Genomic DNA, 12,684 nt, shown 5'->3' on the forward strand with positions numbered 1-12,684 from the left:
TGTATGCAATTGGGAATCTTGACATTAATAAGACATGTACAAACGTTCTGAAATCATAATGCTATAATATGCCTGACAAGAGTACCTTTTATATCTATAATACACCAATTACAGTATGGCCACTCAGATCTTAGTATGTCTTACTCTAAACGAAAGAAACTAAATTGGAATTTCAAATCAATTGCCCGCATCTAATTGTGAGAGATAAAAAAAACTACAGTCCTGAATATGTTACATTGTATTACATAAAAAAAAACCTTTTGTAAGAAGAAAAAGTCATATGACATTAAGAATTTAATTAGCCCAATGTAATAACATTTCCAGAAAGATCCCATTTTCTCTAGTGTTATAATGGGTCTTGTTATTCCCATCTAATGACGGTGCGTGCATTTTAAGCTCATTTAATTCAAGGAATAGGTGCTGAGTGCTGTAACACAGCTAGGCTGATTCTAGACTCTAGACGGGCAGAGAACTAGGACAGTTTCATTTATATTGCTGCAATCACTTGTAACAATGGCAAGTTTAAATGGAAAGGTAAAATGATGTCTTCGATGTAGATTTGCATCTGTAGAAGAAGATTAAACAAAGAGCAAACAGCCTCTAAGTCTGAGCAATGAATCAAACACTCCAAAAAATGGAAAACAAATGACTTACTTTTTTCCCTTAAATGCATATTCACGAGAAATAATGAACTGAATTCTAATAGATTTGTCTTCTTCAAGGTTATTCCATTTATTGTACAGACTGTATATCGTTAATCCGAAGTACTTTCTGTGTTTTAATGTTTAAATCTTTACAATTTTCAAATGACAGTTTCTAATTCTGGTTTGTAATAGACTTAAAATGATATCCTTTACCAATACAATCATATATTTTTATTATGCGAATACGTTTGACACCTTTTCTTGTCACCATGATAGAACTGTTTATTGTTTGCATTTTAATGTCTCTTACATTCTCCGAGAAGCACTGGCCTATAGCAGCGTAGCTGAATTAAAGGTGCAGCTCATTGTAAATGTGCAGACAACCAATCAGAAATTAGCTGTCTAATTAATTAAATAAGGTAATTTATTCACTAAACAGGAACCTTAGAAAACTGATATAGAATTACGAAATGTTAGAACGGACGCACGATCAACGAGCTCCCCAGCTATAGCCGACAAAAACGTGAATTTCGCAAAAAATAACAAACCAAAATCGATCTCACAGACCCATCAGAACCATGGGACGAAAGGCGAAGAAGCAGAGGCCGGACAAGCCTAAACAAGGTCCCGATATCGGAGACCTTTTCCGCCAGGCACAAGACGCACGAGGGGCTAAAATGGCCGCTGACATGGCGGGGTACTCAGACTCCTCGGACGAGCTGAGTCTGGATGAGTACACCAGCGGCATGTTCACCCCACTGTCCCAACCACCGGCACCCACAAAGCAACCTGAATTGATCACAACAGCCACGCTGAAAACAATGCTGGGTGACTTACAGCGGGTGATCAAGGCGGATGTTGCACTTCCGGGCGGAGGTGACAGGCCTGACCGGGCGCATGGGAGCCATAGAGGCCAACACAGACAAGCAAGCCCAAGAAATTGTGGACCTGCGTAAAGAGCTACAAACGCTCAAACAGCACCAAGCAATAATGGACCACCATTTTGCAGCCCTTGAAGATCAAAGACGTCGCAATAACCTCAAGATCCAAGGTGTCCCAGACGAAGTCTTGATGGAGGAACTCCCACACCTGATGAGGAGACTTGCGGGAACACTCCTGAAGCCACCACAAGCGAAGGCCCTGAGCTTTGAGGCGATATTCAGAATTCCAAAACCAAGGACAGCCCCAGCCACGGCCTCCAAGGACCTGGTGGTGAGATTTCGATCTGGAGCAGATAAAGCGGCTATGCTTAAAGCCCTAAAGGGGAAGACCCCGCTCAAATTCTAAAACGCCAATCTTACATTCTTCTCGGACTTGTCTGGCGATTCCATGCAGTGGCGCAGATCCCTTCAACCAGTCACGACACTCCTGAGACAAAATATCACCTACAGATGGTGCACGCCAAGGGCCCTACAGGTCCTAAAGGACAATCTGATCCAAACGGTCCAAGACCTACCGGAGGCTAAACGGTTGCTGCCCACACTTGGCCAGAGAACTCCCTTGCGCCAACAGGCCCGGCGGAAGCCAGAAGCGGGAAACACAACTGGGACCCCTCAAAGATCAGGCCATTCGTCCCACTGGCGGAGCAGCCAGGCAACCCTACAAAGAGGAATGGGGCACCACGCGGCACTATACCACCTTAAGCGGCGAAGAGACAGCGACCCGAGGCCGCTCTTACCTCCTATCAAACTTTTGTTTTCTTCATACCCAGTTCTCTTGGTTTTCTCACCATGGACTTTTATTATGTACCAGACGGCATCACACTGCTGGACTTATGAGAGACCATGCAAAATCGGGACTTTTCGCCCTTCCAGCAAGAGGAACTCAAGAGGGACTTCACAGAGCCACAAGATCAAAACATATGCAGCCCAAGGGCACTCGACCGTATGGGGACAGTCGCCTCCTTGCACCCAGAGACTCTCGGTCCTCGAAGCAGGCCAGCCCGTAAGGACCCCAGATGGGGACCAATGTCTAGAATTGTTTTTAGTTAATAATAGTGATGATAATAGTGTAAAGGTCACAAAATGATCTTTATACGGTAGATGAAAAGTTCCTTAGCATGTCTTTTTCTTTTTAGTTTTTGAATTTACAATGGAGCCCTTTTATATAATTTACACACGGGACGCATGCTCACACATACCCATACACATTCTTACAGCAAAACCAAATTGCTAATTAACCCTGCCCAGACAGCACAACGGCCCAGCCGACCAGAGGTCTACTCATAAGGGGTAGACCCACGAGTCACTCAAACAGTAAAAGCAAGCTGACCACGACAGCACGGAGGCCGCTAACACTGCACCGCACATATAGAAGCATAAGACACACACTCCTATTCTGACAACAGCAGCGTATGGCTACCTCTGTTCTCTGAAAACCACACAGACGTATATGCTTATGAGCCGCAGTCTAGCCACTGCTATTCCTAGAACACGCCACTGGGACACATATACATTATCTACCTGGATCAGCACAGCATAATAGATGTCACGTTACAGCTCAAAACTGGGCTCAGTGTTTCTTATGATTTTCCCTTGAGTTTTTATTTCTATCTTTGCTACAATACCTAAGACCTGACTGCCTCACCATAGAGTAATTTTGTCTAGCGTTCACTCTTACGCAAAGTAGATGGTGGGAACCGCACTCAATCCCAGCGGCCAAGGGTGCTCTGGATCAGGACCAGCAATCCCAGAATTATACACGAAAGATGAAAGGACCACAGGCACTCCAAATTGAAACCGTATGCAGATTTATTAGGAAAAAAATGCAACGCCAAGCAACGTTTCGACCAACAAAGGTCTTTTTCAATCTTGAAAAAGACCTTTGTTGGTCGAAACGTTGCTTGACGTTGCATTTTTTCCTAATAAATCTGCATGCGGTTTCAATTTGGAGTGCCTGTGGTTTTTTCTTCTTTAGCGTTCACTCTTAGGCACAAACTAGATGCTCCCACGTAACTTCAGCCAAAACGAAAGGCCAACGTAGTCCTTCCCCATTACAGTGTGTGAATATCCTACAGCTTAATCACACTAATATAGCACTCTCTCTCATGACACAAACCTGATAACACACGAATATTCAAGCATGTAACCACCTATTATTATTTTTGAATATTTGTTCAACTTGTTTGATGACATGATGTTAAGTAAGCTCATAACAAAATATTATGTGCAGTTTCCTTACAAACCACGTATCTGTTCTTCTTGCGCTTGTGAGAGCTGTTGTGGCTGTACAAGCAATGTTGTAAACCTTTATGCACACCAAAAATAAAGAAGTAAAAAAAAAAAAAATTACGAAATGTTATGCCAAAGCAGCTGAGGAAGAGGGATGACTGAATTGGATGATCTATTTCAAATAATATTTTACCTAATTATTTACATTATTATTATGTTTATATAGCGCCAATAAATTCCGTAGCGCTTTACAGTGGGTGGACGAACAAACATGTAATTGTAACCAGACAAGTTGGACGCACAGGAACATAGGGATTGAGGGCCCTGCTCAGTGAGCTTACGTGCTAGAGGGAGTGGGGTATAGTGACACGGTAACAGAGGGATTGAGGGATACAAAAAATGGGGGGAAGGGCTGCGCCACAAAACGTCAATTTGTAAAATAGTCCAAGTAAAAGAAGAGAGGGAAAGTCTTATCTGGGACGAATCCACTAGGGGATGTAGGGTCTATGGACGTTGGTCCGGAGCGGATGTCCTCTTTCTCCTCTTTGTCCTCCTTCTTAGGAATTCACTCAGATATAGGAGAAAATGAAGAGAAAAAATAGTGCAATACGTCTGATAAAAAATATACAACAGTCTAAAAGCTGGTATAAAACTCACATGTGGAGGAGCTATAACTTGCTCTAGTATGAAGGGCGTGCAGCGGTATAATCCCCGCTTATGGGATATATGGAAGGTTCCTCCGTTAGTGGTCAAATATGTAAAAAAAAGAAAGGAGACAACAAATAGTGCTCACTGGGTAAAATCCACGGTAAAAACAGAAAGTAAAAATAATACTCACAAGGATGGAGCAGACCAACTGCTCTTTGATGATAGCGTTGGTGGTATTATCCCCACCTAAGGATTGCTTGTGGTCCAAAATGATGCCAGGTAGTAAACAGGTATAAAAACGGTGCTCAGTGTATAAAATAGATAGATGGTACTAGTAAAAAAAGTGACCAAATATTCTTTAATATAATAAAATACACAGTAAAAGTCCACATACGCGTTTCGCCAATACGGCTTTATCAATATGGAAAAGAACCTGGTACCTGGCAAGGTAAAGTTTAAATAGCAGTACAGATAATTAAAATTGGCGCCAAAAATTAGGGATAGCCAGAGGGATTGAGGGACCTGCTCAGTGAGTTTACATGTTAGAGGGAGTGGGGTATAGTGACACAGTAACAGAGGGATTGAGGGCCCAGCTCAGTGAGTTTACATGCTAGAGGGAGTGGGGTATAGTGACACAGTAACAGAGGGATTGAGGCTGTGCTCAGTGAGTTTAAATGTTAGAGGGAGTGGGGTATAGTGACACAGTAACAGAGGGATTGAGGCCCTGCTCAGTGAGTTTACATGCTAGAGGGAGTGGGGTATAGTGACACAGTAACAGAGGGATTGATGGCCCTGCTCAGTGAGGTTACATGTTAGAGGGAGTGGGGTATAGTGACACAATAACAGAAGGATTGAAGGCCCTGCTCAGTTAGCGTAGGTGTTAGAGGGAATGGGGTATAGTGACACAGTAACAGAGGGACTGAGGGCCCTGCTCAGTGAGCTTACATGTTAGAGGGAGTGGGGTATAGTGACACAGTAACATAGGGATTGAGGGCCCTGCTCAGTGAGGTTACATGTTAGAGGGAGTGGGGTATAGTGACACAGTAACAGAGGGATTGAGGGCCCTGCTCAGTGAGTTTGCATGCTAGAGGGAATGGCGTATAGTGACACAGTAACAGAGGGATTGAGGGTCCTGCTCAGTGAGCTTACATGTTAGAGGGAGTGGGGTATAGTGACACAGTAACAGAGGGATTGAGGGCCCTGCTCAGTGAGTTTACATGTTAGAGGGAGTGGGGTATAGTGACACGTAACAGAGGGATTAAGGGGCCCTGCTCAGTGAATTTACATGTTAGAGGGAGTGGGGTATAGTGACACAGTAACAGAGGGATTGAAGCCCTGCTCAGTGAGTTTACATGTTAGAGGGAGTGGGGTATAGTGACACAGTAACAGAGGGATTAAGGGGCCCTGCTCAGTGAGTTTACATGTTAGAGGGAGTGGGGTATAGTGACACAGTAACAGAGGGATTGAGGGCCCTGCTCAGTCAGTTTACATGTTAGAGGGAGTGGGGTATAGTGACACAGTAACAGAGGGATTGAGGGCCCTGCTCAGTGAGTTTACATGCTAGAGGGAGTGGGGTATAGTGACACAATAACAGAGGGATTGAGGGCCCAGCTCAGTCAGTTTACATGCTAGAGGGAGTGGGGTATAGTGACAGTAACAGATGGATTGAGGGCCCTTGTCAATGTGCTTACATGTTAGAGCGAGTGGGGTATAGTGACAGTAACAGAGGGATTGAGGGCCCTTGTCAATGTGCTTACATGCTAGAGGGAGTGGGGTAAAGTGACACAGTAACAGAGGGATTGAGGGCCCTGCTCAGTCAGTTTACATGTTAGAGGGAGTGGGGTATAGTGACACAGTAACAGAGGGATTGAGGGCCCTGCTCAGTGAGTTTACATGCTAGAGGGAGTGGGGTATAGTGACACAATAACAGAGGGATTGAGGGCCCAGCTCAGTCAGTTTACATGCTAGAGGGAGTGGGGTATAGTGACAGTAACAGAGGGATTGAGGGCCCAGCTCAGTCAGTTTACATGCTAGAGGGAGTGGGGTATAGTGACAGTAACAGATGGATTGAGGGCCCTTTTCAATGTGCTTACATGTTAGAGCGAGTGGGGTATAGTGACAGTAACAGAGGGATTGAGGGCCCTTGTCAATGTGCTTACATGCTAGAGGGAGTGGGGTATAGTGACAGTAACAGAGGGATTGAGGCCCTGGTCAATGTGCTTACATGCTAGATGAAGTGGGGTAAAATGATACAAAAGGTAAGGGAAGTATTAGAAAAGTAGATTGTTAGAATAGTACTCAATGAAGACTTAGGGTTTTTTAAATGACAGTTGCGGGAGAGGATTTTATTAGTTTATCAATAACGCACAAGTCCAGATTTAGTAAGTAAGCCCTAATGTAAAGCTATAACATGTTTATCATTTCTTCAATACAGTTTGTTTTTACAGATTTATCACATTATTTGTTTTATATGTGTATTTATTAGTTGGGGAATAAAACTAATTTTATAAATAAATTCTCAATTCTCTGTAAGTTGCAGTTTGCTGAATAAACATTTGGAACTTTCAGAATTATTTATGGAGAGTATGAATTGTTGGGCATTTATAATAAATTTAATGTGTATTTGAAATTTTGAACAAATTAGATCAATTGGAAAAACAAGGTATGTTTCATTTTTTCCCCCCAAAATGTAAATTGTGCGTTGTATTCACTTTGATTAGTGAATGCGTCTATGTATAAGTAGAAGACCGTACATAGATATATTGTATTCTCTCTGTACATTTATCAACTAGTGCACTGCTCCTGAATTACAGAAAGAAAAAAAGAATTAACACAAACCTAAAAAAGTTAAAAAGTCAACTTCAACTTGTCCTGAAATCCAGGAAGCTCGAAATTGATTGATAAGAAACCAAGTAATACTGAAGTAAGTGAAGCTTCTTGCTTTTGCCTGACAGAAAATCTTTTATATAAAGTAAATGTAGTTTGACAATCAAAAATGACAAGAAGATTATCCAAAAAGTCGAATCTGCACAAAAAAAAACAACTAAAAAAAATAATAATGAAAAACCCAAAACAGCCAACAAAACTATTTCCTGATAGAAGCAGGTGGAAAAATATGATGCTTAAATAAATGGCAAACACCATAAATGCTAAGAGGATATGAAAATATATTATTTATAAATAAACGTCTGCAAAACCAAGGCACAAATAGTTTCTTTAAAAAAATGAACAAAGTACGATACGTTTAATGGTTTACTTGGCAATGATGGATTGCATCTTACAAATGGTATTGGAATTGAACAATTTGACATCGCTGAATATTTCTGGTATTTTCGGAAGTATAATCTATAAAATGTTCAACATTTTTTCTTTGCAGATTTTCATTGCCAAGAGAAGCTGTTAGTCGGACATCATCAATAATCCAAATAGGGAGCCCGAATGTTCATACATAAGACTGATCTTGATGGATATCAAGTATTTGCTATTTATTTTTTAACCAGTGGTTATTTAAAAATATTCTGTTTAACTCAATGCTTTTTAGAAACACCAGGACTATACATTACTGTGACTGTTAAAACTGTAATAAATATTCTGATTTCAAAGATTTAGGAGTTTGCTCACTAAACAGTAAATTTAAACATTGAATTGTACTGAACTGGAAACCGAATTGCAAAATAAGGATTTAATTAGGATTAATATTAAAGGATTACATTTAAAATTAAAAACAACTTTAGTTTAATGAAATGGTTTTGGTGTATAGATCATGCCCCTGCAGTCTGAGTGATCAATTCTCTGTTACTTACGAGTTCAATCACTTTGTTTATGTAGCCTTGGCCACACCTCCCCTGGCTGTGACCCACACAGCCTCCGACACACTTCCTGAAAGAGAGGTCTAATTACTAAACTTCCTTTACTGATCAGTGCATTTAATTAATACACTCTTATTAAAGGGACACTATAGTCACCAGAACAACTACAGCTTATTGAATTTGTTGTGGTGAGTAGAATCATTACCGTCAGGCTTTTTGCTGTAAACACTGTCTTTTCAGAGAAAATGCAGTGTTTACATTACAACCTAGTGATAACTTCACTGGTCACTCCTCAGATGGCTGTTAGAGATCCTTCCTGGGTCATGGCTGTGTAAAATGTATCCAAACATTCAGTGTCTCCACCCTCTGCATACAGACACTGAACTTTCCTCACAGAGATTCATTGATTCAATTCATCTCTATGAGGAGATGCTGATTGGCAAGGGCTGTGTTTGAATTGTGCTTGCCCTCCCTGATCTGCCTCTTCGTCAGTCTCAGCCAATCCTTTGGGGAAACATTGTGATTGGATCAGGCTGCCACTTCCGCTGATGTCAGCAGGCAGTGGGCAGGTCTACAGGAAACAGGGACAAAGCCTGCAGCTCCACACTTGAATACAAGTAAGATTTTACTATTTTTAGGGAGGCATGAGGGAACCAGGAGGGGCTAGATGGTGGTTTTAACCCTATAGGGTCAGGAATACATGTTTGTGTTCCCGACCCTATAGTGCTCCTTTAAATGAAAACATTTAGGAAACTTGAGTTTGTGGGAAGCAAATACTTTATGCTATACTTGATATGGTGTTGTCTTTGCTCTTTTGTGTTTATATTGCTAAAACACTAACTTTAGAATGCATGGTAAGATCTGATTTTAACGTACAGCACCTGCTTAAGCACCTGCTTTGTGCCAAGTTTTAATGTACAGAACAAATAAAGGTTCCCAGCGCATTTCGGCCATTGTATTATAATACCATATAATTTAGTTTACTTTACTTTTCTTTACGCAGGACATCAGCAAGAGGTTTGTAAAGAAGTCACAACTATTATGAAACTGGCAGAAGATATAAAGTAGCTAGCTAAAGCTGTATATTAAGGTAAAGTGAATTGAATATACATCAATTTAGGTCGGACAATGCCTTGTTCTTATTTTAAACGATACCTTGCAGGCAATGTAATATAAAGGCAAAGTCCAAGAATCACATTAATTTAGAGAACACAGCATCAGTTTAAAGGACATTTTACTAAATAGAGATACCACAATCTGTTGTGTTACAGCTCTGTTAAAAAACGTCTCAGTCCTTCTTATTTACAAAATGTAAAAAAAGCAACAGCGGGCTAAACTGAATTAAGTTTAATTTACATCAATAGTCTGAGTACAGGTGTTCACAAGATTTAACACATTTTCAAAGTGTCCTGTGCGCTGCGTCCTGCTGTTCCAGGTGTCTGTTTGTCTAGATATAATGGTTTTAATTTGTTATGAGAACTTTAGAAAAGCATTTTTTGTTTTCTTCGTTCAAAACGTCCACAAGTTTCGTGTCTTCTGCTAGCTAGCTGCAGCTTTGAAGTTCTTTCAATATACTATAGTGTGTTTTTGAATAGGCTGCTGGCACAGTTTGATAAACACATTTTTTTTTCAAAATGCCAAGAATGCTCAATGCCGCTTGCTGTAGGCTTATTTCAGGGATGGGCAATTGTGCTCAGATAAGGATAAAATCCTATGAATATTTTATTCATATTTTTTTTTTTTAATCTAAAGATGTAAATGAATCAATATAAAATTCAGCTGGTTATATGCTATTAAAAGTATTAAAGGATAATAGGCCGATCTGGGGATTATGGGAATAACATCACTTTCTTTATATTTCTGATAGGTAATTATTGTAAACACTAAAAAACAACAGAGGTATGACCAGTGAGAATGGACATAATGAAATGCATAGCTTATGAATTTTTGGTTTGAAATTTCTGGAGAAAAATGTTAACTATAGTTGCAGTATTCTCTCCCTCCCACCCACTCCCCAAAGCACACAGTTTCATTTATTAGATTTGGAGATTCGGTTCATTTCGAGTTTTGTATCAGAATTTCTGACTACCAGCTACTGTATGACCAAACAAATGATTTGTGCAGTGAATGAGCATGTTCATTTTGATCCTTGGTTCAGAGTTCTGCCCGTACCACCTACAGAAGAAAATCTCTATTTCACTATTAACATATTATTTATTAAATAAATGCACAATATAAATATAAAAATATAGCGTTTTTTTCCCTGTATTGGTTACTTCTGCTAATTTGATCTGTGAACCAAATGGTTGGAAAATGAACCTATCAAAGAACTGCAAAAAATAAACATAAAAGTAATATTATCTTACACAATACAGTGATTGGCACATTGCCACGCCTGCTTTTGGTTAGTTTAATTTGATTTCCTAAATCTTTTTTTGGGGATAACATTTGGCCGAGTTAAATTGCCACATGGACTGAATTCTGCCTTTCTGATTATTATTTTTCATTTTGTGATGACGTGTTTTATCTGGATCACATTTTTCTGCCCTGTAGAAGTTCATCAATAATTAAATTTACTTTTATATTTCTTATGTAACAGGAAAGTGCCATGGGGCTTTGTCAGTAAATCGCAGGGAAGGTAATTCATGCAATTATGTTGTTTATGGAGTCATACATTGGAGGGATACTCTTGTCAGTATATTTATATTGGCAGACATTTTGTGTTAAGACAGAAATTAAAAGTGCATATTGCTGAGCAGCCAAGCCGAACGGCCGCACATCAGACGAGCTCCTAACTAAAATCGACTGAATCTAGCTAAAAAACGGAGCACTAAATTTGCCTGCCTTACGACCTCCGAGACGAGAGCCTACCACAGAGGCAAGGTTGAAATGAGCATGTGGCCAAAAAAGGCGAAGACATCCCGGGGATCGACATGAAGCCTACAAGCGGCCTACTCAGACGGCATGGGGGAAGCGGCCGATCCCTCTGCTACCTGCAGCCAGCCAACTTGGAGGTCTCCCAGATACACACTCTCCCATCCCCCCCCGCCGGAGAGGGATATCCCGGCACACGACTCAGGGACACGACCCCAACCCAAGCGTACCAGCACTGAAGATCCTGTGCTGCACATCATGGCGGACGCCACCTGCTAGCCACCACTCTCGGAACGGCTGGACCGCCTGTTAGCCGAATTCTGGGCCAAGCTTTCAGCCCACAAGAGCTATCCAGCAGGGGCACCATCGGCACTGACCCCACGGGTCGCCACGCTAGAGCCCGTGGCTCAGGGACGGGGCCTAACTACAGCATGGAAGGCTAGGAGGAGAAGGCAGGAGACCCAATGCAAGCCTCAGTGGGTCAGCATCAGACCACCAGCGGTGAGTCCAGCGACGAAACGGTAGCAAACCCCGGGACTATCAGCCCAAAACCCCCTTCCCTCACGAAGCTCACCACCCCTCATGAGCGAAGACACCATGACCCTCCAACTCCTGGGCCTGATACATCCACTCACAGAGGTCTCCACCCGCAGCATGGCCCCTCACAACACAACCACCTCAGCAGAGGCCTCCACCTGCAGCGAGCAGCATGACCCCCACAATGGACAACAAGCACCTGATGCACTCACCACGAAACAGGGGACTTGGCCCACTACACACACCCGGACCCCCACCGGCTACCACACCGGGCACCTGTGCTGAGACAGATGGGGATCGGTTAAACCACACAACCTGTACTGCGCGCCACTTAAAATGGACACTACACCATATGCCCAACACATGGTGTACACCCAACCAGTGCCTGCTCCTGAGCTAGCCTTCTTGCTAGTTAGCAACCGTTACACTGTTTGGACACTCTATCATGCACTGTGCTCTTATTATTTCTGTCTTTATTCACTCGACATAGCACTGCATACAACTTACAACACATCCGTTAAGCTGAGAATTCTGTCTAACATGCACTATGCTACTCTGGACTCCAGAGTATATAAGAACACACAGCGCATACGCCTTTCATTACTACCACTAAGCTAATAGCACCTACCAATATGTGCTTACTAGCAAGCAACATATTTTGAATAATTACTAACGATAGCTTTAAAATCAACATGCAGAAATTCATAAGCAACTACCAGTATACCTCTCACTAGCATACTCTGCAATAGCGACACCTTACTCTATAGCACTAAACATATATTATCTTGCTCTGTCTAATCTTGTAATTTACCTTTCATGTTCAGCAGCATAGAACAACACCTAGATAAGCAACATTACTATACATAAAACTGTGCAGTACCCACTAATACCTAACTACTGTCATGCTATGTTGAAAAATGCTTACCCTAGCTGTTGTGACATTGTAAGCCAGATGTGATTTATCTATGCACAAATAAAATAAAGAATTAAAAGAAAAAAACA

Source organism: Pelobates fuscus, chromosome 6 (assembly GCF_036172605.1).
Source record: "Pelobates fuscus isolate aPelFus1 chromosome 6, aPelFus1.pri, whole genome shotgun sequence".
Taxonomy (NCBI): domain Eukaryota; kingdom Metazoa; phylum Chordata; class Amphibia; order Anura; family Pelobatidae; genus Pelobates; species Pelobates fuscus.